Below are 23,153 nucleotides of genomic sequence, written 5' to 3'. Positions count from 1 at the left end.
TGGACAACTTGGAACTTGCAGAAACGGCTCAGATTGAAACATACCCAACTGATTTCCACTTCTGTGCATGAACCCAGTATGTGCCAAACCTCACATGTCTTGTGGGAGCAAGAGGAAGGCACTTGAAAGATATTTTTTGGGAGGAGAGAAAAAAAGAAAGAGCAGCTACTTCTGTGATCAGCTTCAGATGACAAAGCTATTGTCGGAAGAAGAAAAAAAGCTAGGGAGTTGTTTCACTTCAAAATATTAAATTTAGATGAACCTTGACGTTTCTAGGTGAGAAACCAAAGTCTAGCTCCAGGTAACAGCATGTATACCATGTATGTCACTAATGAAATATACACAACGACTAAGACACATTAGTTAAGAGAGGCCCATTAGTCATTTGTGTGTTTACAGCACAGCTCCTGCTGCTTGAACGTAGCTCCTCTGACTTGATGAAGTATATGCAGAACACCATTGTGATTTTCCTACAGAACACTGTAGGGCTGGTACTGAGGAAATGCAAATACCACATAGCGCTGCAAGATCCAGATTCACAGAGTACTGGGGTAGCTGAATTGTTTGAAAAGACATATGGCATCCCAAGTGTAACAGATAGTTGAATCTCAAGGGGGAACCATTGTTCATTCATCTGGACCAAGTGACATTCTTTATGCAAGAATAATTCCTGATTAAAGGGTGAGTTTTAATGGAAACTAATTAGGCAACCTCTTTAGCCTGGGCATAATGATCAAATGAGCTGTCACACAGTACCTGATACAATGATCTCACTTGGTACAAGATTTTATTCCTTAGCAATTACACTCCCACGTTGCACTGCATGTGTTTATTGCCTGGAGCACACATGTCAAATTAAAGAGCAGCTTATGCACCTGATATTTAATTATTGCCTAGCACTACAGACAACCGGGAAATGTCAAAGCGAGCAGTCCTGCACTGGAGCAACTAAAACGGATATCTTCTCTGGCAAAGAAAAAAATAGAGATAAAATATGTATGGATGATTCAGTTGTCTTACAATTCACAGTTACAAAAAATGGCCTCCCAAATCTTAAATAATTTACCATCCTGCTCAATGCAGAGAATACTCCCTGAGCAGAAGGGTATGTGAAACAGGTTCATCAACTCACACGATTATTTGTATTAGATGCATTTCTGCATGATTAGACTGTTTAAAAGAAAATGTTGAAATTTGAGCTGGTTTATATCAACTTCAAATACCAAAGGGATCATTTATTTATTCAGGTATGGACTAATTCACAGGTGTTAAAAGAAACATTCATTTCTACAACTCTGTTATCCTGCAGTTAACTTAAAATCATCCTTAGCTTACTGGAAATTTTCCTAAATTCCTTCATAGTCAAATCACCTCCTTAATCCTAGCTGTAATAAGGCTGAAATGAAAAGCCAGCAATACTAAAAGAGAAGCAAGAAAAGGGTTTCCAGCAAATTGAGACAAGCTAATCAAAAAGGAAAGTTTTATGGCTCCAACAGAGGTGATGACAATAAGGTGAGGAAAAATCCACACCACCCCAAGTTTGGAGCACAATTTTTAATAAAGAAAAAATGTGTGCAGTACAAAAGAGTTTCTCTTAGTCATTGATCTGTAATGGAACACCCAAATAGAGATACGATGCTATCCTGTGGCTAAGAAAGTTGCGTGTGTGTATCTTGGACCATTCTACTCCCAATAAAGGAATCTAATTACCCGTAGTCTTAATTGCACAGTCTAATACTAAAAAGGCTTAATAAGAGTGCTTTTGTATTTACAAAACTGCACAGCTTGTGAAAGAACCCTCAAAACATTTGGCAGGAATCCCAGCCGAGGTATGACTGACTGGAACCTCTAATGACTACAACATGTAAACAAGTGTTTTGTTTCGACTGATAATCATTAACTTCCAGTGTCAGACTTATCCCACAAGGTTTTGTTCACTCCTTCACCAGGCTGCTTTACAAAGGCATCTGGTGCTAAGGGAAAGGACGAGGGGGGGGAGAGGAGGAAAGTGCAGAGTGCTATACGGTGTTGTCACTCTTAAACTAAAGTGGCAGTAGGCAAATGAAAGGGTCATGAGGTAAATGCTTCTAACAAGGAGCACGCTGCTGTGATAATTCCCACCATTCTTTGATGGTCCCTCTTACTGTGTGACTTAGTGACATAACGTGCTAGACCTCCTGGTTATTTTATTTTTTAATGAAGACAGGTCATTTGAAACAGAGCCTCTCTGAATTATTGTTTCACGCCAAGGTGGCTTTCAAAATTAAACATGGGCAAAAAGAAAAAAAAAAAAAGAAAATGGAAATGTGGTTTCCCTTACTACTGTAGTACTGGAACAATCTGCCTCTAAGTGTTGCTTTAAAATAAAAGAGGAGTTGAATACAAGTCCTGTTAGGACAAATCTGGTTGCACACATAACAGAAGGGAAGTGTGTCAGAAATGACACAAACTGCCCTGGCTAGCTAAGCAACAGTCATTTTAAACATGAATTTCAGATGTCCAGATCCTCAGCTAAAAGGCAGGCACCATGGAGAAGCCTAACCTGGACTTCTCATCATACACTTAAATAATAAAGTACTTGCCATTTGAATTTCATGTAGAAACACTGAACAAGTTATAAAAAAATATGTCCGTTATGTAGAGCATTTAGTAAAACTTTTCAGTCTATAAACAAAACACTGACTAGCCCATATTCACATTCTCAACCCTTTCCTAGCCTGAGAAGTGCAGCTATTCTGGTGATTTTTAACCACAGGGCTGCAGGCAGCCAGTGGTTTCCAGACCAGCAGGAGCAGCTTGCAGATCTGCGAGCAGAGGGTCGCTTGTAACACCCCTTTAGCTATCGGGGCCACGGAGGCTCCTTTCAGAGGTTTACGCTTATTTCATGCCCTGTGAAGGGAGCATCCCCTGCCCAGCCTCAGCAGAGCCCTGTGAGGAGCAGGCTGCTCCAGCTCCCACCACTGCACCAGGGAATTTCTGCGTGCAGCTCTGCTATAAACCCCGCAGAATCAGGTACGAGCTGGGAAGCAGCCCAGCTAAATTTATTTGAAAAACACTTGGCAAAGCAAGTTTGCCATTGTTTAATTTTCATTACAACTGCTGCCTCACGAGATAATGAGCCCTCATAACAGTGTTTTATATAAAAGCACATTATGCCTTTACCCAGCACACGCAAATGGCCAGCGATTATTAACAATGTTAAAACGTCAGTAGAACCAAACCAGCAGAAAGGCAGAGATTTAGATGCCATAAAAGCTGCAAATGACTGTTACATTGTTTTAAGGAAGCATCTTTAAAAGGCTCTTGCAAACAGAGAAAAAGAAATATTTGTTATGTGGAATAGAAATTTATGATGAAATGTCAATCAAATTTGACTTCACGACAAGCATTAGGCACAAGAAGCAGCTAAGCTCATCCCTGCTGCCACTTTTCAGTTTTAGAATTAGACACAAAACGCTCCATAAATAATTTTTGATTTTACCTTTGGCTTGAATTTTTTTTCCCTTGCCATTCCAGGATTTCAGTGTTTTGGAATGCTTTAAGAAAACATTCTCAAAGTAAAACTTCAGAAAGCCCAAATCTGCACATTTAAATGAAAGTCTAGTAAAGAGTACAAGGTCTAGACAGGATAATCACTATCTAAATTATTACAAATATTATTTAGAGGCTTTTAGCCTCAAAATGTCACTCACAGCATCATCTCGGATACAAGTGGGTCTTATTCCCATTCACTGAGGGGAAAATTAGCGTGGTAAAAACTCTGATTGACAAAGGATTTATGTTTGGCTGTTGTTGGTTATTTATGTCAATTCTCCAAAGTTATTCACACAAATTTGAGATCATTAAACTCAGTAGGTTATGTTTAAGTTAGTTCAATTTTTAAATTAGAGAGAAAGAAGAATTGTGGTGTAGGGTTTTGGAGGTATTTTTTAATTTGCTTTGGATTTGAAGTTTTGGGGGGAGTGGGGGCTTTGCTTATTTATTTGTGTTTTTTAAGTTACCACTACCTGGCAAAGAATACAGTATCATCCAGGATTTGTCAGAAAAATTACTGTGTTTGTCTCCATGTAACTCCAAAAGCTCTACAAATGCATGTAAGCTAAATCATTTTTAATTTTAGCTTGTTCAGTTGCCAGGCCACATGCTGCATTTCATTTCATACATTAACAAAAGGTGTTCAAGAGCAAATGAGTTGTGAATGTCAATGTTTTCCTCACTAAAGATCTACTTCTATAAATATAAACCTTTAACCTCTTTATTAAATGTGAACACAAACAGAAATGTGAAATCAAGAATTTTAGACTTGATCTATGAAATCTATTGCCAATAATTTTTTTTTTTATTTCCAACTATTATTATTTTATCTTGCACAGACAGCAGCCTTTTCAAATGCGATATTTGATAAATATTTGTACATCCCTCTCACTAACCACAGGCCTAATTTCTTCTCCTCCGTTATTATAAACCAAATACTTTAGAAACTGATTTAGATAGCTCAAAGAATAAATTGGTATGTCTGTATAATTAATATAATATAGATTTTTGAACCAGATAGATGGGAGATATTTCAAACATTACTCTAAAATATTAATATTTCATTGCTTTCACTGGGCACTCAATTGTGAGCTTAGTTTAAGGCAATAAATTAGTCTTTCTTAAACATGCATTAGATATATATTGTTTCTTTAAAGCTGGAAATCTATCATTCCTCTCCAGTCAGTTTTAACACTTAGCAGGTCTGTAATAAATACACACACAAGCAACAAAAGCCTGAACATTAGCAGAGATGCTAAGAGGGCTATTAATTAAGCCACATTAGTACAATGTGATCAAAAACAAGGCGTCAGTATCCTTAGGGCAAAAACACATTTCAGGTCAAACTTTACACACATGCACACACATACATATATAAAAATAGATATAGATATATACACTCCCCCAATCAGGCACACATAAAGAAGTCTATACCAGACAGACCCTTCCTTTATGCTAAGTATTAAAAAAAAAAGGCATCAAAGTAACTATTTGCACTGGCTGCTTCGTTTATTTGCACTGTGAATTATTTGAGATCAGATTTTAAAGCTCGTTTGGTTTCTGATCTGCTCAGAGCCCAGACCATTGTCTCGTCCTGGATATACTGATGGCCTGGCACCACCCTATGGCAGCCGTCAGAAATGCAGATGGAAGCTCTTCCAGATGCATGGAGAGACATTAGCAACACATAAACATATTAGGGAAAAGAAGCAGTGAGTGTTTTCTCAAAGATAGTCGACAGTTATTTATTCAAAACTAACTAGCTTCTCTTAAATATGTTTCAAAGTGGTTCAACAAGTGCAATTCTTGCTAAGAGTTTAGCGCTGCCTAAAATCCGTAGCAAAGCAAAATTGTTAGTGAATGCTGTATTTGGTTGGTTTGTTTGCTTTTTTAAAAAAATCATTAAATAATCACAGTTCTTGTGATATCAAAGCTCATAACCAGATGGGAATTATTGTCGGGTGTCCTGTGACAGGAAGGCTGACCTACAGTGTGTAACTACAGAGTAAAGGGTAAAAGTTAATTAATTCTAGCAACTAGGAAAAGAGAAATAAGTGGCTTCAAAGCAGTCAAGGAATAAAAAGTCTTTAGTGATTTCTTAGCCACAGCAAATTTATTCAATCCTTACTTGCTCCATGACATATATTATGGATAATTTTAAAAAAGACACAACAAAATGCCAAACTCCCTCCTCCTGCAAAAAAAAACCCCAATGCACCGACTCCTCAATCAGATGGAAGAGGGTAAACAAGTCCCATGGCTCCTCCACCATTCCTCAGACAGAATAACAAACTTTACTGCGCTATCAGGAAAGCTGGCCATTCCCAGAGAGGAGGTGAAGTCACAACTTCACCCCCAGACATCCCACTCAGTCACAGCCTTTGTGCAACCCCAAATTAGATTTCCAGTGCACAGAGTTACAACAAAATGTAAAGGCAATATAAGAAGCCAGAAAAGCTTGCTCAAAAATCCTTTGAAACAAGTCAGGTTCTTTTTCTCGGAGAAGGTTCTTCCAGAAAACTACTTGGTATTGCAAGTTTAAGCTGTCTTATGCTCTGCTGCATAGTTTGCTCTTCATTGCCTTCATTATGAAGGTTGAGCTTTATCAAGTGTGAAAATAATTTCCTGCTGCTCCCAGAAAATTATAAAAGAGAGCAAACGGCATTTGGGCTTACACTCTTTTTTTTGTTTGTTTGTTTTAACACATACATAGGAAACTTGAAAAGGATGAACTGGTGAGGCATTTTCTTTAATTGACAGATTGCTTTACTAGAGGCTTTGCATGAAACTGACTGTAACAAGCATCTCTAAATTTAAGACCTCCTGGATTTCACAAACACAGAGCACCTGCAGGATTCCACAGAAACTAACAGTGCTTTCACAGGAGGAATTAAGTCTCAAATGCCATCATAGACTAAAAATGCTGTGGCAGCTTTATCCAATTTCAGACAAACTGGATTTTTCAAATGTAAAATAAAGTGAATGGAATAATGTGTAAAATTTACTTGCTCCTGTTCCTGTATTTAGAGAGATTTTTCTGGACATTTAAGTGCTAGAAAAGGAAATATTTACACAATATATTTTTTTCTGCCATTCAATGCTCACAATTAAACCATAGATTCTTGACCAAAATTTCCCATAAGTAGAGTGTTTTGCAAAAGAATTCAGAAAACCACAAAACCACCTGTGCTCATGAGAGTAGCATTTGTATTTCTAGAAAAGCTTTCTTAGGACAGAATCAGTTTTCTTCAACAAATTAAGACACAAACAATGCTCCAGAATGAGCAGATCCTACTACATGCCTGTCATGGACAGAATGGAGGTGCACAGGGATTTAATACTTCCTCTGGATGAAATGGCAGATCTGAACTACTGTGTGTCTTACTCACAGAAACATCCTTCCTCTCTTTTCTCTATTCTCTAGGCAATAAACACACTAATGACAGAGGTTCACTGAGAAAAATGGAAAAGACACAGAACATGTTCCTTCTATGGTGAATTTTAACTCATAAGACATTATTTGACAGAAATTCCACAGCTTCAGAAGGAAAAAAAAAAACTAAACAGCAAGAGCAAAGCTTGCAACACTAAATATAATAGTACAATTTATATGTTATTTTCACAAGGATAAGCTGTTTTCTAAGGACAAGACAAAATAATCAACTCTATAGAAGCAGCTTGAGTAGTCTAAATATGTCCCAGTTAAAATTTTTAATGAAGCTGCCGAGTGAATGCAAATCTACAAGTCCCAGAGCTGGTGTAGCACCACGTAATTTCTAAGTAGCAGTGCCTGAGCAGTCCCCTAGCAGCACAGCAGAGCTCCTGCTGAAGAACTGAGCACCCCTGTAACACGTCAGGGTCTGCACAGCAGCATCCAACCAGTCCCTTCAGTCTGAGCAGTGCCCTTTGACTTTGTGTGGAACCTAAGTCTGCTGGGGGGTTGAACTGGAGGCTTTGGGATCCAAAAGCAGCAGCATTATCAATGCCAGCAAAGGCAAAGGGAGTCCTGAGAGGGCTGTAAAAGCAGTGAGAGTCTCTCCCTTGCAGGGATTCCAGTCATAAAGGATAAACCCCTCAGCCAGGTTTAACCGTAACAAACAGGGCAGGCAGAAAAACCCACACAGGAAAAAGGGATGCTAAATTATAGAGGAACAGTAGCACATATGTTGTGTTCATTCCAGGTCAGAGTTCACATGGAATTAAATCCTGGCAGAGCTGAGTGCTTTTCAGCTGCCATCGGGCCAAATCCTCCCGTCTTTCATGTTTCCTTAAAAAACAGCAAAACTGCCAGGGACTCCCAAATTATTTTTCCCTACTTAGAAGAATAGCTGGAGTGCTAAAATGAGAGGAAGATATGACAGAACTATTCTGGCTTAGTGACAGAGGTTTCTTGGCATATCTTCTTCCCCTTAAAAAGCAGGAAAGTCAGACGCTTAATAGAACAAGCCAACAGGAGAACAAACATTTCTCATAAAAAGCCAAGGCAAAAGATGTCTTGTTTCCCTGCTAGCTGGGAGGACAGCTTCCCTGGCTGCTGGAAGACTTGGAGACCTTGCTTCCCTGGAAAGAGCTGTCCCTCCCCCATCCTCGTGCTGCTGCCCTGCTCCAGGTGAGATCAGCAGCTCCGAACCCCAGCACACTGGGCTGACGGGAAAGCTGAAAGCCTTTCCCGGGGTTTTTGGCTCACGACCTCTAACTTTTTGGGACGATGCCAAAGTACAGCTCTTTCTGTGCTTGTTGGCTCAGCAGCCCTAAGAGGGTGAACTAAAGCCCAGGCCTCTAAAGGACAATTACTCATTTATGCACATTGAACCTACAACCTTGTAACAACCAGGACAAATACAGCACTTCAGGGTCAGACTCTGCTTTTGGGTAAACACGAGGCGAGCAGCACAGAGTGCATGTCATTTAGATGGCTTTGAGCAAGCCCACAAAAAGCACAGAGTAGGGAGCCTTACCCCCACTTGATACCACACAGCAAACATGGCTCTGCCATGCTCTGTTCCTGCAGGGAATTTGTGGCATCAAAAGGGAGAAGTTTTCACTGCCAAACAGAGCTCTCCAAGAGACACCCAGGTTCAGGGAACAGAGTTCATGCACTGACAGACAGCCCGATGCTTCCTCAAAACCCCTCTGAAAAAGCTGCACAATAAATAGGGAGCACTTGGACCCCACATTTATGCAGTAATATAAAATATTAACTCCAGCCAGGGCATGCAGACTTTGCCAAAGCTTGATTGGCGTTAGGTGATTTTGGCACCGTGGCTTATAAAGATTTCAGTGGAAACCTGGGCAGCTGAAAATTGAGTGTAAAAAAATTATAGAGACTGGAATGTACCTTCAAGCCCTTGTGCAGCAGAAGGGGTCAACCAGGTAGCTGCTACTCTAAAGGCAAGGAGGTAAATTTGAATGCAGCTTGAAAGTTTTGAATAAAGAAATTATTGGTACAGAAAATACCATGAAACCTCACCTGGCTCACAGCTTATTCTGAAAAGCAAAACCAAAGAAGGGAAAAAATGTCAGAGGACATGGGAAACCAAGCAAAAAAATATGTAGCTGTCATTTCAGTTAATTTCTGTGTTCGTTATTCATTAAGTCTTTTGTCTACATCTACTGATAAAAGGCTTTAATCTCTACACTTCAATTCCAGATCTCTATGAATGACAATTTAAGGCATTTTATTTACCCCATATTTTTAAAGATGTGGTAATTAAAATAATCTGTTTTACACTTATTAAAAATAAATTATTGCATATTTTAATGTTTTTCCTCCCTGCAACTTTTTCTTAATTAGTTATTTAAACTGCGTTGAAAATCCCAAGCCAATACATTTCAATATTCATTTTTCTATTTTAATTTTTCAAGCAAGAAGAAAAGTTTCCCTCTTTAAGCTGAAAATTCAATTTAAAAAGCAGATTAAATACTCATTGGTGTTATTTTACATCGTTCACAGAGAGCTTTTTTTGTTCTTCAATATTTATTAATGACGACATTCTTGCATGTAGACATTATCTTACATCTATTAGCATCTTTTATCTGGAAGGAACTTGGAGAGCTCTAACAAACAGACATTTTTGTAACTACGATCAGGGACTCGTTCACTATTAGAACCCAAACCTCCCTGGAACAGAAATCCTTCAACTGTTCAAAACTCCTCAGCAACGATGTGAAAAGCAGCAAAGAGCACCTTAGTGAACATCAGCAGAATTTAGAGCAACGTAGACCCACTGAATTCTGTTGAATCTTACCATAAAACTCACAAGGTAAATAAATCAACTATTGAGGCTGATTGGTTATTTGTTCTGTTGGATATCAGGCCTTGTATCCCTAAATAAAGGATTTGTAAACTGCACATTACCCAGTCAGAAATGGCTGCACATACTTTACGTAATTTTGTAGCACACATCTTCAATCATGTTGCTGTTTTACCCTCTGAAGAGCACTGGACTACTTCACTATTAGCAAGTAATAACCAAAAATACAACCAAAATCTGGCTGCTATCTCAGCCAAGATCCTCAGCAGATGTCAGCACATTCTAGGTGTCTGCCATGGCCACACAGCAATGCTAGATAGGAGGCTTCACAAGGATACACATACATATGTACGTGGTTTAAACTTAATTGTAATTACAGGCTTTGTGAAAACAAAGCTTCAGGGGAAGACAGAGGCTTAATTTCAGCTCAGTTGGAACTGAAGCAATCATTGCACAGTGGGGATTGGTACAAAGAATGAACTCAGTAAGCTTATGCAGAAATTGACTGAGTTTAAAGGGTCCCTCTATATCTTAAAAAATAAAACAATTTTGCTCTTTGACTGTCTGTTTTTCCACCATGACATAGACCTCTTCCAAAGTGAGACACACACTACACTGTGTTTGGCTGGGATAGAGTTAATTTTCTTACATCTGTAGGCATGAATGCTGAATGCAGCATGTATTTTCTACAATGCAGGAATACATGTTTTTCATAATATCTGGTTTTCTAAGTAACGTGCTATTAGAACAGCCAGTGTGTCATTTTGGCCCCATGATGGTGATGACTGAAATACTTCTAGTTTGGCCAGGTTTCTAGTTTGTTGTTGTTTCTAGTTTTTCGGGTAGATGCCCAGGCCAAATTTGGAGTGGGGGGGAAGGTGGGTGGAGTTGGTTTAGGGGTGGTTTTATGTTGTTTGGGTTTGAATTTTATTTGGGATTTTTGCCCCTTTTATTCCACTGTTTTCCTTTGTGCAAACTGGTGTTTTATTCACGTAGGCAGTAACAAGGTGAAGTATGAAAACACTGCCTTGGCACAGGGTGTTTCCCATCTACCAGCATCATTTTTACTGCCTGCACTGTCTAATGCTTCCCTAATAGATATTGTCCTGCTCTTTCAGACTAATGATACAGTGGGCAGTGCACACCACTCTCTCTTCAGCTGGCCTAGTCTCTTCAGTATTTGACTGGTACAGTATCTTTCCACGTCAAACCCAGTTTAATTCAAGGAAAGCTGCCACAACTAAAGATGAAACTTTTACTTAATTGCTGTGAAGAACACTCCAGAGGTATATAAATTCCAAGTTTTTGTGTTCCAATGTCTCCTTCCCAGTTGTCATAGAATATTTTATGTTGGAAAAGACCTTGAAGATCATTGAGTCCAACCATTAACTCAGCATTGCCAAGGCCACCACTAAACCAAGTCCCCAGGTGCCACATCTGCAGGACTTCTAAATACCTTGAGAGGTGGTGACCAGCGTCAGAAAGTAGCAGCAGTTTTCTCAAGTTCACTTTGGAAAGGAGAAGCAGAGAGAACCCAGTACTTGCTCACACATCTATCTACAGCAATGCAAACTCCACATCAATCTGACACTCAACAGTTCAGCAACAGGAAAATTGGAGGTAGACAGCTATGAATTCCTTGTTGGGAGTGAAGAGACCTCCCATATACTGATTAAGTAATCACAGCAATCCTCTTTGCTCATACTCTAAGCACACAGAATAAATATCTTTCCTGGTGCCCAGGGATAAGGGTTAAAGAGTGAGGCAAAAGAACCCTGGCTAAGTTTGGTCCAACCTGGGATGCATTATTCCATATAATTTTCCAGAAGTACACATTGTACTAAACTGGAAAAAAGAGGAAATAAGAGTTTTATACATTTATTATATTGCCCATTAAGTGATGTCTTCTCAGCCATCAGCCTTATTTCCTCTCAAAAATGCATCAGATTCTTCTTCATTCCTGGGGGTTTTCTTTCTCTGTAGCTCAAGTGGGATGGTCAAGCCATAGGGAAATGACAGAAAACATTATATCCACAAAAAATATTTTAAAGTCCAACAGCATTCCCAAGCCAATTATTATTTTACTTTATATGTTCAACATGTTATTCCTGCTTTTGACTACAAATTAACCCCCAATAATTTTGCAAATTTTTATCTGTCTGCCTGTCTATCTCAAATGTAATACTTGTAAGAGAATGGTAGCTAAAAAACTTGGGTTAGAACTGGACCAAAAGTTTCAGTCTAATGCGGAAGATTTGGGTTTTAAGGTTTTGATTTCTGCACTGTAACCAACTGTCTGCTCCAGTAATTTTGTGAATTTACAACTTTGAATGAGAGCAGAGATCTGCAGATTCCATTGCCAAATCGAACCCAAATATATCAGCTGTCATGATAATGTCTTTATTCACAGAAAGGGGGGCACATTTGTGCGCACAGATATTCTATGCACTGCATGCAAACTCTCTATAGGAATTACATTGTTGCAAAGCAGAGCTAGGAAAGCTCTACACTAAGGCTACATCCCTGTGGAAATACGGCATGAAAAGGCTTTTCATTTTTAAAGATAAATTAAATTTTTTTTGTATAATTGAGTCGCACTTTTCATGTAGCACTCAGCCTAGGGATGTCTGCAGGAGAAAAGAACAATATCTTACTAAATCCCTTTTAGGATCATTAAATTTAGATCACAAAACTCTCGCAGGCATGCAATTCCAAACATGTCACAGAAACAAAAGGAGCAACAACAAAAAATGACAAGCTTCTCTTACATTATTTTCCTTCTTTACAATGATGTTTAAGGTAGCAAAGTGTTAATGAATTCAGTACAATGTATCGTGCATTGTGTTAGAACTTTTATATTGTTGAAAAATTGTCATATTTGGCTAGGCAGCTGCATGGAGAAAAAAGCTCTGACAATATCTAATTGAGTCTATTTTTACTGTCTTTCAGATAACATTGTTAGAATTATGTACTGTACATATTTCTTATTTTTAGTTTCATACTCCCTCCCCCCCTTTTCACAGCCCTTCTCTGCCACAGTTTTTTATTACTGCTTATATAAATCCAGGTCATTTTCACAAAAAAAAAAAAAGTGATTCCTATTCTGTAATATTGAAATGGGTCTACAAGCTGTTATGTAAATCACTATTAATAACAGAGTATTCAGGACATGTGCCTCTAAAAAGCTGGTCCTTCTTTAGAAGGCTGACTGGGACACAAAGGCTTCAAGCTCTGTCTCCTACTTTATCATGGGATTCCTGAGCATTTCTGAGCTGAGCATCTCCTATCTCACTTGCACTTGTCAGTAAAATGGGGTAGCAGAATATTTCCTTTGGGTTTTTCTGCCTTTGGAAACAAAGAGTACTCCAATGCAAAGCCTGCCTGGGATACTTTCAGCACAACAACCTTTCATCTCTCATCCTTACCCAATCAGCCTATTCACTTGGGACTTTTCATGAGTTTGCCAAGCCCCCACAGCCTTGTAGGAAAATGAGGTAGGTAGGTTAGTCACACAGAGCAGTTTTCTTCAAGGATAGGGAAAGAATGTCTTGAGCCTCATCCTTTGCAGTAGCCTGGTTAAGAATGTGGCAGGACACTAAGCAGGGACTGTCAGAAAGTCTTTTTAAGAGGAATCAAATTGTCTGGGGCAGCACACACCAAGCAGCACCACCACTGATGAATGCCAGGAGCAGAAAATTACTCCTCTGCACAGCCAGCCAAGAGGACTGGCTCTTCAGCTTCTGCAAATGGAAATACCACAGCCTGCTTCCATGCAGGAGAACAGCACACCAAACTAGATAAAGCAAGCCAGCCAGGGGAAATAGCCTCAGGTCTCCACATAGAAATGCATTTGTTTAAAAATACTACTGTTGAAGAGAAATTACTTCAAAAATATCCCACAAATTAAAAACATAAAACTTCACACCAACATCCTCCCGTTCCCCACAATTGTTGTTTAAATATTGTTTTATACCCAAGGACTCAAGAAACAGACTTCTTGGGACAAAACTCTTTATGAAAATTTCAACCAGACATGATCAAAGACAACATTTTGCTATGTGTACAGTAGGGACACTATCAATAACTGAGCTTCACTAGGCTTTTGAGGAAAACATTGTACTAAGAAGAAAAATAATTATTTCAGTGACAAGGTACAGGAGAAGAAAGTAAGCAAATGGGACTTTCAAGATGGGAAAGAGAACCACATCACTAAAAAAAAAAAACAAAACCACCAAAAACCACTTTTCAGCTTCTTTGGTTAGCTTCTGTTAACACCATCAAGATTTCCCCCCAAAACTTAGAGAAAAATATCTCCTCTTGAAATCTGAATGACATACATTAATGTGGGTAAAATTAAACAGTCAGCAAAAAGTCAAAATTCCAGAAACTGAAACTAGTACATTTAGTAGAAAAACTAAACTTTTCCTTTCTATTACTTTTTTCCTCCCAACAATAGAAACATTGAGTTTAGGATGAAAAGAAAGGTACCATTTTGCAGAGGACTGAAAAAGTAAAATACACTTTCTCTATCCCTTTCCCTTGGCCCTTTACCCTCCAATTCTGTCTCTATAAAAACACATTTTATTATTTTTCTGCATGACACCTCAGAGTCTCATGATAGGAACCTAATACCGAGACATTGTTCTGAGTGATTTAAGCTTGTGTAGACTTTTAGGTGCCCATGGGGGCACTGATTATTAGAGAAACAGGAATGAAAATAGAACTTGGAAAGCATGGCATTCTCAGGGAACAATAGTTGGGATCTAATGAGGAGCTGTACCTGTGAAACCTAATGGCCCGAACAGAATTGGCCATTCAGGGGGACTTACTCAAAATAGTTCTTAGAGCAGGCTTAACAGCAGAAGTGCTCCAAACCAATATAAAGTGCAGCTGCAGGTACAAGTAACAAGTGCATGAGTTAGTAGGACCTGCTCCTCTGTTACAGATGCCCAGAGGCTATGGTCAGACATCCAGGATATGAAAATGGATACACCATGTAATCAAGACCATAATGCCCACAGCATTCACTTCCATTTAGCCTGCAGGCTTCTGAAAGTACAGGGAAAAGTCTGGTCCATTATGGGAACTGGCATTATGCATGTATGGCCAAAGAGAGCAAAATTCTCTAATATGATAACAGCACTTTTCATTTTTCATGAGTTTCCTGATTTACAGTGCATAACACACTGGTTTGAGCAGATGGATTTAGGAATCAATTGGCTTGTGCACAAACTTGTCCATTATTAAAAAAAAAAAAAAAACAGCATAATTTTCATGTGTGGATCTACACAAAGGCTCAAAATGGAATGTCACCAACTTTGCACGCTGAACTTTAACAACCTTAATAAAGATTCTGTCCGTGTACCTCTGCCACCAGAGGTGAGGACTGGGTCTCACATGAAAAGTTCTTAAAAAAACCTAATTAAATCTGCTTGACTACTACCACTTACTGTCTAGAGTTACTATGTGACTGCATATAAAATAGCAATTGCTAATAACAAAAACCCAGAAATCTTAGCAAAGGAGGTTTCCAATTTCTGAATGCAAGATGAGCTGTAGCCTCATAATGATTGCTATGACATTTATTATTAATCGCATATTTTTGGAAATAAATTACTATTTTGAGGGGGTTTTGGGGAAACATTCAGTTTAACCCTCACCTGTCTACAGTTCATACTCAAGTTTGCTGTTTAACATGGGAAAATAAGTAAAATATGGTCATTTTCTGTTCAGTTCCAAGCTAGACACACGATAACCATATGCACAAACCTCCTGCAGAAACACAGAATGTGAGAGTGCTACCTGGACTATCAGCTCCTGCCCTCACAGGTGTACACTCTACAAAATCCTTCCAGAAGGGGCTAAATCTCCATCTTGGAAACTGCACCTTTGGTCCACAGGGCTCGTGGGACGAGGTTCTAATTTCCCACTGCTCTGATGGTTTAGTTCCTGATTTTAAACCTGAATTCACTCATGGCCAACTCATCCCATTTGTTCCCAAGTGTTCAGTGTTCTTGTAGCTTCACTTCCTCTGCTGTTAAATTTTTCTCCCTCTTCTTTCCTTCCTGTTTCCCTGCTGTCCCTGAGAGTTTCTTGGGTAAATTACTGTTTGCAAGGACCTACTTGACAACAAATTATTCATTTCCATTTTGCACAATTATGCAAGTAATTTATTTAAGGATCCTGTTGAATGTGTGTACATATAACACACACAATTGTTACTAGTTACTGAATTATCAAACAGCTCAACATGACACAAGCCAAAATAGAGACTTTATTTTTGTGTCAGTAAGAACACTTACGCTCACTAAAATGAGAAAATTTTTTTTGGTCTTTGTTCTGTTTATGGCAAAGTCTGACTTCAGGGTGGTTTCCTACCACAGTGGAGTCACAGAAACAAAGACTCTTCTCTGAATTATCTCTGCTTCTGGCAATTGTCAAAGAAAATACTCTGAAATAACACACTATTCATTTGCCCCAGCAAGTGTCATGCAGGCAGCTCTTACTGCAGTGTCAGTCCTGGGCCAATGCTCAGATCTGTGCATAAGTTCCTGACACAAGTGTCAGTCCCACACCATCCTTCATTTTGAGAACTACCTTTAATAAAATTAGCAGAGACTGACTGTACATTCTTCTCTCTCTAAATACTGAAAAATCATTACAAGGAAACAAGAACATCCATAAAGTGGCAAAGGTTCAAAGAAGCATCTATAACAGGATGTAACCATTTCTCTATTATGGTCCCTGCTTGTAACCCTGGAAACTAACTGGTAGGACATGAAAGATGTACTAGAAAGTAAACTCAACTCTAAAACATCAGAAGCGAAGTTGAACTTCATTAGCCGATGTACAAGCCATCTTGAAAATATGGAAAAATTAAGCCCTGTGCATGGTTTGAGGCTTTATGAAATTTACACCCTTAATATTTAAAATTATGCAATTGCTGCAAGGCCTCCCTCTATCTGTTTTGGAAAGTCTAAAACAAAACTTTCATTAAAGGAGACTGCAAGCTTGCCTGTGGAGCCAATTTCCTCATATCCCATTTGAGAAAGCTCTTATTTTACAGGTCAGCTCTGCTTACCACACATGCCCATTTTGTAAGGGATGCAACTCATGCCAGCTAGACTAGCAGATGGGATGCAACAGAATAAAGAGATTATCCTGGTAATTTGGGAGAAAGGAGTTAATCTGACAGCTCCATCTGATTAGAAAAATGTATATTTTACATTTTAGAATGGCTTCAATTCTCCCATTACAGTTGCTTTTCCTTTTTTTGTTCTTTCTTCTGCTTCCCTTCCTCTCTTCTAATGCAGTACTCTTCTCCTGACTCTGTGCACTCTGTATAGTCCCCCTTCCTCCCTGCCACGTGCTGTCTCACTGGAGACACTCATTTTCCTGCCCTTCTCTCTCTTTCAAGTGATTCCCACACAAGTGAGTCCTCCTTCCAGGAGCATCTCCTTCCCACCATGCAGGGAAGGGCTTCCAGCCCAACAGCCACCTTTCATGACACACACAGCACAAAGAACCCTCTGGATTTCACTCTGACCTTGTCCATGCCAGGTCTCTGGATTCAACCAGCACTGGGGTGTCCCATGCAGTGTGAAAGTATCAGAAAGACATTTCTTCTACAGGCCAGGTCCTTCTCTGCCGGGATGGAGGGCGAGTAAGAGCACATGGTATTATATACATGATATTATGTCACTGCTGCTTTGATTCACCAGATTCCCCGCATATGGAGCCAGAAAAAAACCCCAATTGTGCTCTTCAACCAGAGGTCTTGCAGCCCACAGAATAGGTCCCAAGTCACCCTGCTCAGTAGGAGTTTTGGAGTGTATTTTCTAAATGTAGGAATTTTTCCACAGAGGGTCACCCAAGAAAGAGAAGGAAAACCCAACACCCTTCCATCAAACCTCAAATTCTGCTCCACTGAAGTGAGAACAGATTTCAGTCTCAGGCTATCATGTTTGATGCCCCTAGAGATATTGAGCAAACACAGACTAAACTGCTCATTCTCTCTTCTCATATCCCCTCTTCTCACCAGGAGATGCTCTGTGCACTGGAGCTTACACAGAATAAAACCCCTCTATGCTCTCTCTGCGTCTGCATCCAGATGGGGTGGCTTTCGTCCCTTTCTGCTGCTTGAAAACAAAGCAAAGAATCTTCCCCATTTATTGATTTCCAGAACCCTAAAGGTTTTGAAATAACGCCTTTGCCTTTCAAGCCAGAAGGGTTCGAAGCCACGGCATAGGAAACTGGCAACAAAGAAAACATTTTTTGAAAGCATTTGCTCAGCAATTCAGAATCGATCTGCAGAGTATGTTCCACTTGTGCTTGCCTTTCACAGCCATTAGAGCAAGAAAGCTCTTTTTGCACTCATGCCCTGCCCAAGGGCTGGGATGCTGCAGGCTGTGGCCTCATGGACTGGGCACACCCCAGCCCGTAGGGCAGAGTTGGTGCCTTTGCACAGAAAGGAGCCAAGGCCTGGGCCAGAAACCCACCCTGGTTAAAGTGGAAAAGCAAAGACAAAGGTCACATGTTAGGGAATTTCTGTAAATCAGGACCATGCTCTTTCAGATAAGAAAAAAAAGAGTAAAAGGCAGATGAACCTTTCTTTACATCACCTGTTGGTTTATACCTGGTACTTCAAACAAAAAATTACAGCATGGAAACATACATCTGCCCCAAGGCAAGTAAGGGAATAACCAACTGTTTAACCTCTAATCAAGGCCAGCTCAAATTGCTCTATCACATCTACAACATGCAATCAACCACAAAAAATGAGTTGTTTATGTCAATGATCTCCTGCAAACTTCACATTTTCTGTTGAAATCTGAAAAAGCTGCCAAGATACTGTTTATTTATTTCCTAACACAGAGGCTGCCTCAATGGACCTTCCACAGGCAGAAGAAAAAACCAAGCAAGCAATCCTTTCCCTGGTCACAGAGCAGACAACTTCCTCACTTCTGGAATGCAGGACCCCAAACTTCCTTGACATATCTCCTGCACACTGAGACAAAACAGCACAGGAAGGAATAGCTGTTTGACCTCTCTCTCTACTGACAATAAGCACAACAAACATATGGGATGTATCTCCGTGGTGAGAAGAGCAGACAAATTCTTAATTTATTTAATGTTATCAGAGGCTGGAAGCATTCTGTGACTTAAATGTCCCAAAAAAACTCAGGCTTTTGTTAAGAGATTATTTTATCACCATGGAAAGAAATGTATTCAGAGATCTGTTGCCCTGAGACTTAGGAGAAGTGTCAAGTTACAACCATCTTCAGGAAATTAGAATCAAATGGAACTCAAAAGTACAGCTTCTCAGAATCCATTTTCCTACTTGAAAATTTCTAGAGAAAAAGAATTTCAATTTTTTAAAAAATAGATGTTTCTCTAACTAGCAGTCCAAGACTCCATGGCAGGAATACTGACAGCACTCTCTCATCTTTGCTCTGCAGTCTTTATACCATGCCCATTGCACATCAGAGACCTTAATCCTTCACAGCTGCCACTCTTTTTCAGTAACCATTACTGAAAATATAAGAATATTGTAATAAAAATAAAATAAAAGTATAGAATACAATATATGAATATTGTAATAAATAAAAATCAAACAATGCAATCACTGGAAAGACCCACTGAAGAGTTGGACATGTGAAATTCCATTGCAGCAATCAATTTGTAGGCACCTGATCTTCAAGGTGGAATCCATAACCCTAAATTATACCTCTGGGCAGGGACTAAGGAAAGGCAATCTTATCAAAAAGACAGCCTTCAAAACAACTGTCACTGTGCAGGGAGCTGCTAAAGCCATGGAAAGGGGTGTTTGCTCCCATTCTGCAGCTACTGCAGTGTAAGGTCCCAGGGGATGGGGAGAGGCTTCCATCCATGGGGATCCCCATTGTAGATGGGCTCATTACACATATATAAAATATTGAGTGTCACATCTATGTATTCTGCTGCATAATTTGTCACACAGAGTCAAGTCAAGTCTCTTATATCCTTTCTGACTGTGCTGCAGAGGTTTTTGGCATCCCATTCACACTGTTACTTGGTATTTTTCTTTAAGTTTGTTCCCTCTGTTGGCCTAAGAAACATCAATGTGACAAGCAACAAACAAAAATTAATTTCAAGCAGGTAAATTTCTACATTTGCATGTACTCATAAAGCTTCCAATTTTTACAGAAAAAATGGTCATCCATTAAAATTCCATGGAACAACCACTGTTGTCAACGACTGTAATGGAATTTCAGAAGATGTGCTGTTTCTCAGGAGAGTTGGTCTTAGGCCTAAACTTTGTTATCAGCTCTAGGAGAACAAACCAAAAACCAGTTAAACCTGAATTTATGCTTTCTTCCTGACAAATTGTGACTGTGCAGAAAGATCTTTTTAATGCTTTGGTGCTACCACCATAATTAAACATCACAGATGTTCACTCAGATTTACAGCAACACAAATTTAATTTTCACCGTATCAAAAATACAATATTGAACTTCCTACTCATCTTCTGGCCACAGCATGACCACAAATGAAAAAGAAGAAAGGGAAAAAAGAAAAAAAAAAGGAAAAACAAGGAACAAAACCCCGTTGTGGGATCTGTCTCCTTGGGAAAAGGCTGGAATTTCAAGTCCTGGCACTATTTATGCATGCTGTGATTTCTTATGCACAGTCTCTATAGCATGAAAAAGCCTACATCAAATATGACCATCTTCTGAAGATTCTGTGTGGGTTTCGAAAAATCACTTTGCACATTCCAGTGCTCGTAGGTACCCACACTGAGTTATGAATAACTCCCAACATGTCTCAAAGCCAGCAAGCCTCTGGCACTACTTCAGGATATTCCTGGCAAGAGAGAGTTTTCCTACAACCATCATATTAGACTCAGGTAACATTTTGTAAAAGGATATTCTACCTACTGAGCAATTTATTTTTTTTTTAGGAAGGGGTCATCCAAAGCACTCTTCTGTGTATAAAGAGATATGCAAATAGATTTTTAATCCTAGTTTCTCCAGAAAACAAGGCTGATGCAATCACATTTGTTTATCTGTTTTTCAGCAAAGCTTCCCACATCAGCACATTTGCAAGTAGAACTAGTATCAAAGATATGTTGAGTGAAAACAGGCTGTCAATAGAAGGAAAAGTTCCAGGCTGGGCTTGTGCACTGGTCCCTAGAAAAGTTTACACTCAGGAGACCAAAATAATTTTCTCCTGTTAAAAAAATATGGATGATAACCCTAGAGTAAAAACAGGGGATCCTTCCAAGCCATGGGAAAATGTCAGATTTCACTGACAAGCACTTTTTGCAGTTCCACTGCAAACCAGTTCACAATCATTCCTGTACTGAAATTATTTGATTTTAGCTTTCATGTTGTTCTTTTGTATCAGAGTAGCACAGCAATATTAGAGCTCAGGAACAGCCTGTTCTTGGTGTACTTGGGTATGTCTGTGCATTTGCAAAGCTACTTCATTGTTTTGATTTTTGGTTTTTTCCCCGATTTGGAAAGAGAATTTGCACCAGATCCACCAAGAAGCAATCTGGGCAGACAGGTCCTGTGCATCAACCTCATTTATTACACAGGCCTGAAGGAGACAGCCCACATCTAGTTCCTGTATGCATGAACATTTTCTGAAGATTTGTTTAGTGACACTACAGCTGGGCAACACTCCCAGGCATGGGATGAGATTTTTGGGGAGTCCTGTGCAGGGCCACAAGTTGGGTTCAAATGCTGATGGATCCCTTCCAGCTCAGTATATTTTATGATTCTATGACCTTTCTTCTTTCTCAACGTGGTAAAATCAGTATGACTTGACTTCCAAAAAGCAGGGCCCAACACCAGTGTTTTATAGCATAGAGGGGAAAAAAATCAAGAGCCTTAATTCACTCTTAAATCCAGTTTAGAGCTCTGAAAATACATCTATATTTGCACTGAGTTCTGGTTTTGCAGATAAGTGATAAAAACTCAGTTTTCTTCATGCTTTCAGCTGATGGTAGGCAGATTTTACATGGTTTTCTTCATCTGATTCTTACTTTAACTATATATATATATATATATCCAGAAATGAATGAGAGCATTAGCTTCCACACATTCTGTACTTTATGCCATTTACTACCGGATAGCCCTGGAATATTTGCAGCTGGCTGTACTGTGTTTTGTACAATGTAGCTCTTTATCATGTTTTTTATCAAAGAACTGTGGTTTAGCACAGAATGAGGCAGAGATGCATTGAAGCTGTAATGTGGTTCAGGTTACCAGATTGCATTTTTGATGATTTGGTATTAAAGTGCTCAACATACACACACACAAAAAAAAAATCAACATTTAAGAAATGCAAGTGAGAAAAGCTCTAAAGGGAGACCGTATAAACTATACCATTATGGAGATTTTGCCTTACTTTCTATATTAAAACAAGTAGCTTTGAATCAATACAAGTGAATCTCCCTATTATTTTCTTTCTGAGGCAAATCTTACACTAAAGTTTTGCTAGCAGAAAGTCAGGGGTGTGAGGACATGGGATTTGCAACCAGCACAGCTGTGCTGGCAAAAGGCCCTAACATAGATGTGGTTTTACTGGCAAAATTGAACTTTTGCCAGCACAGCTAATTTCTCTCTTGGGAGTTAGTTTTGCCAGTACAGCTGCGTCCAGACTCAGGATCACTGAGTTAGAGACATTTTCAGAGCTGCCTTCCAAGCATGGGCACGCTCTCAGTCTCAGCAGAACACTGGTTTGTCAACACCTTGGGCTGTCTAACAAGAAAACAGCCAACCAAACAAAAGACTTACCTGGCTCCTCCAATGCTGCTTCCAGGGCCACAAAACTCACTCCTTTTGTCTCTCCTTTCTTTCTTGTCCTGACTTCTTGCTGTAGGGGCAACACCAAATAACTAATTTAGAAGTTAAATTATCCTGTTACCACCTCCCTCTCTGGCAACCCCAAGCACATCACCTTCTCCCCATTCCCTCAATCCTCCATGAACCCTTTGTGTTCCTCAGCTCAGCTCTGATTTCAGCTGATGCCTGTGATAAAAACTGCTATCAGCTGCAGTTCCATCACCTGTTATGGTCCTTGCACAGCTGCCCGTCTCTCATCCTAAAGGACTTCTGCAGCATGGCATTTCTTATGTGCTGCTGAAAGTGCTGATCTACTACCACCTACACGCCCTTATTCAGCTTTTCTGTCTTTCTCAAGCATTATTGCTACCAGCTTGTAGTCCTCTTTCAAACTGGGATCTCTCCTTTTTCTGTGGGAAACAACTGGGGCTCCTGCATCAGATATCAGGCAGGACTGCTCCCCCTGCACATTTAACACAGTTAAATTCTGCTCTAGTCAGAGGGCAACTTTTGTAGTTGGATGACACAGAATATA

At 39.5% G+C, this 23,153-nt stretch overlaps 1 long non-coding RNA gene across 1 annotated transcript in view; it reads right to left on the bottom strand.

The window, feature by feature from the left end:
- Positions 1-22,651, bottom strand: part of LOC131559524 (uncharacterized) — a 65,193-nt gene extending 42,542 nt beyond the window's left edge. Inside the window, exon 1 of the long non-coding RNA XR_009274892.1 lies at positions 22,571-22,651. This is a non-coding gene — a long non-coding RNA (uncharacterized LOC131559524). The remainder of the gene's footprint in view (positions 1-22,570) is intronic.
- Between the last annotated feature and the right edge of the window lie 502 nt (positions 22,652-23,153).

The sequence above is a fragment of the Ammospiza caudacuta genome, chromosome 6 (genome assembly GCF_027887145.1).
Source record: "Ammospiza caudacuta isolate bAmmCau1 chromosome 6, bAmmCau1.pri, whole genome shotgun sequence".
NCBI lineage: Eukaryota > Metazoa > Chordata > Aves > Passeriformes > Passerellidae > Ammospiza > Ammospiza caudacuta.
This window is presented reverse-complemented; position numbering and strand designations above follow the sequence as displayed.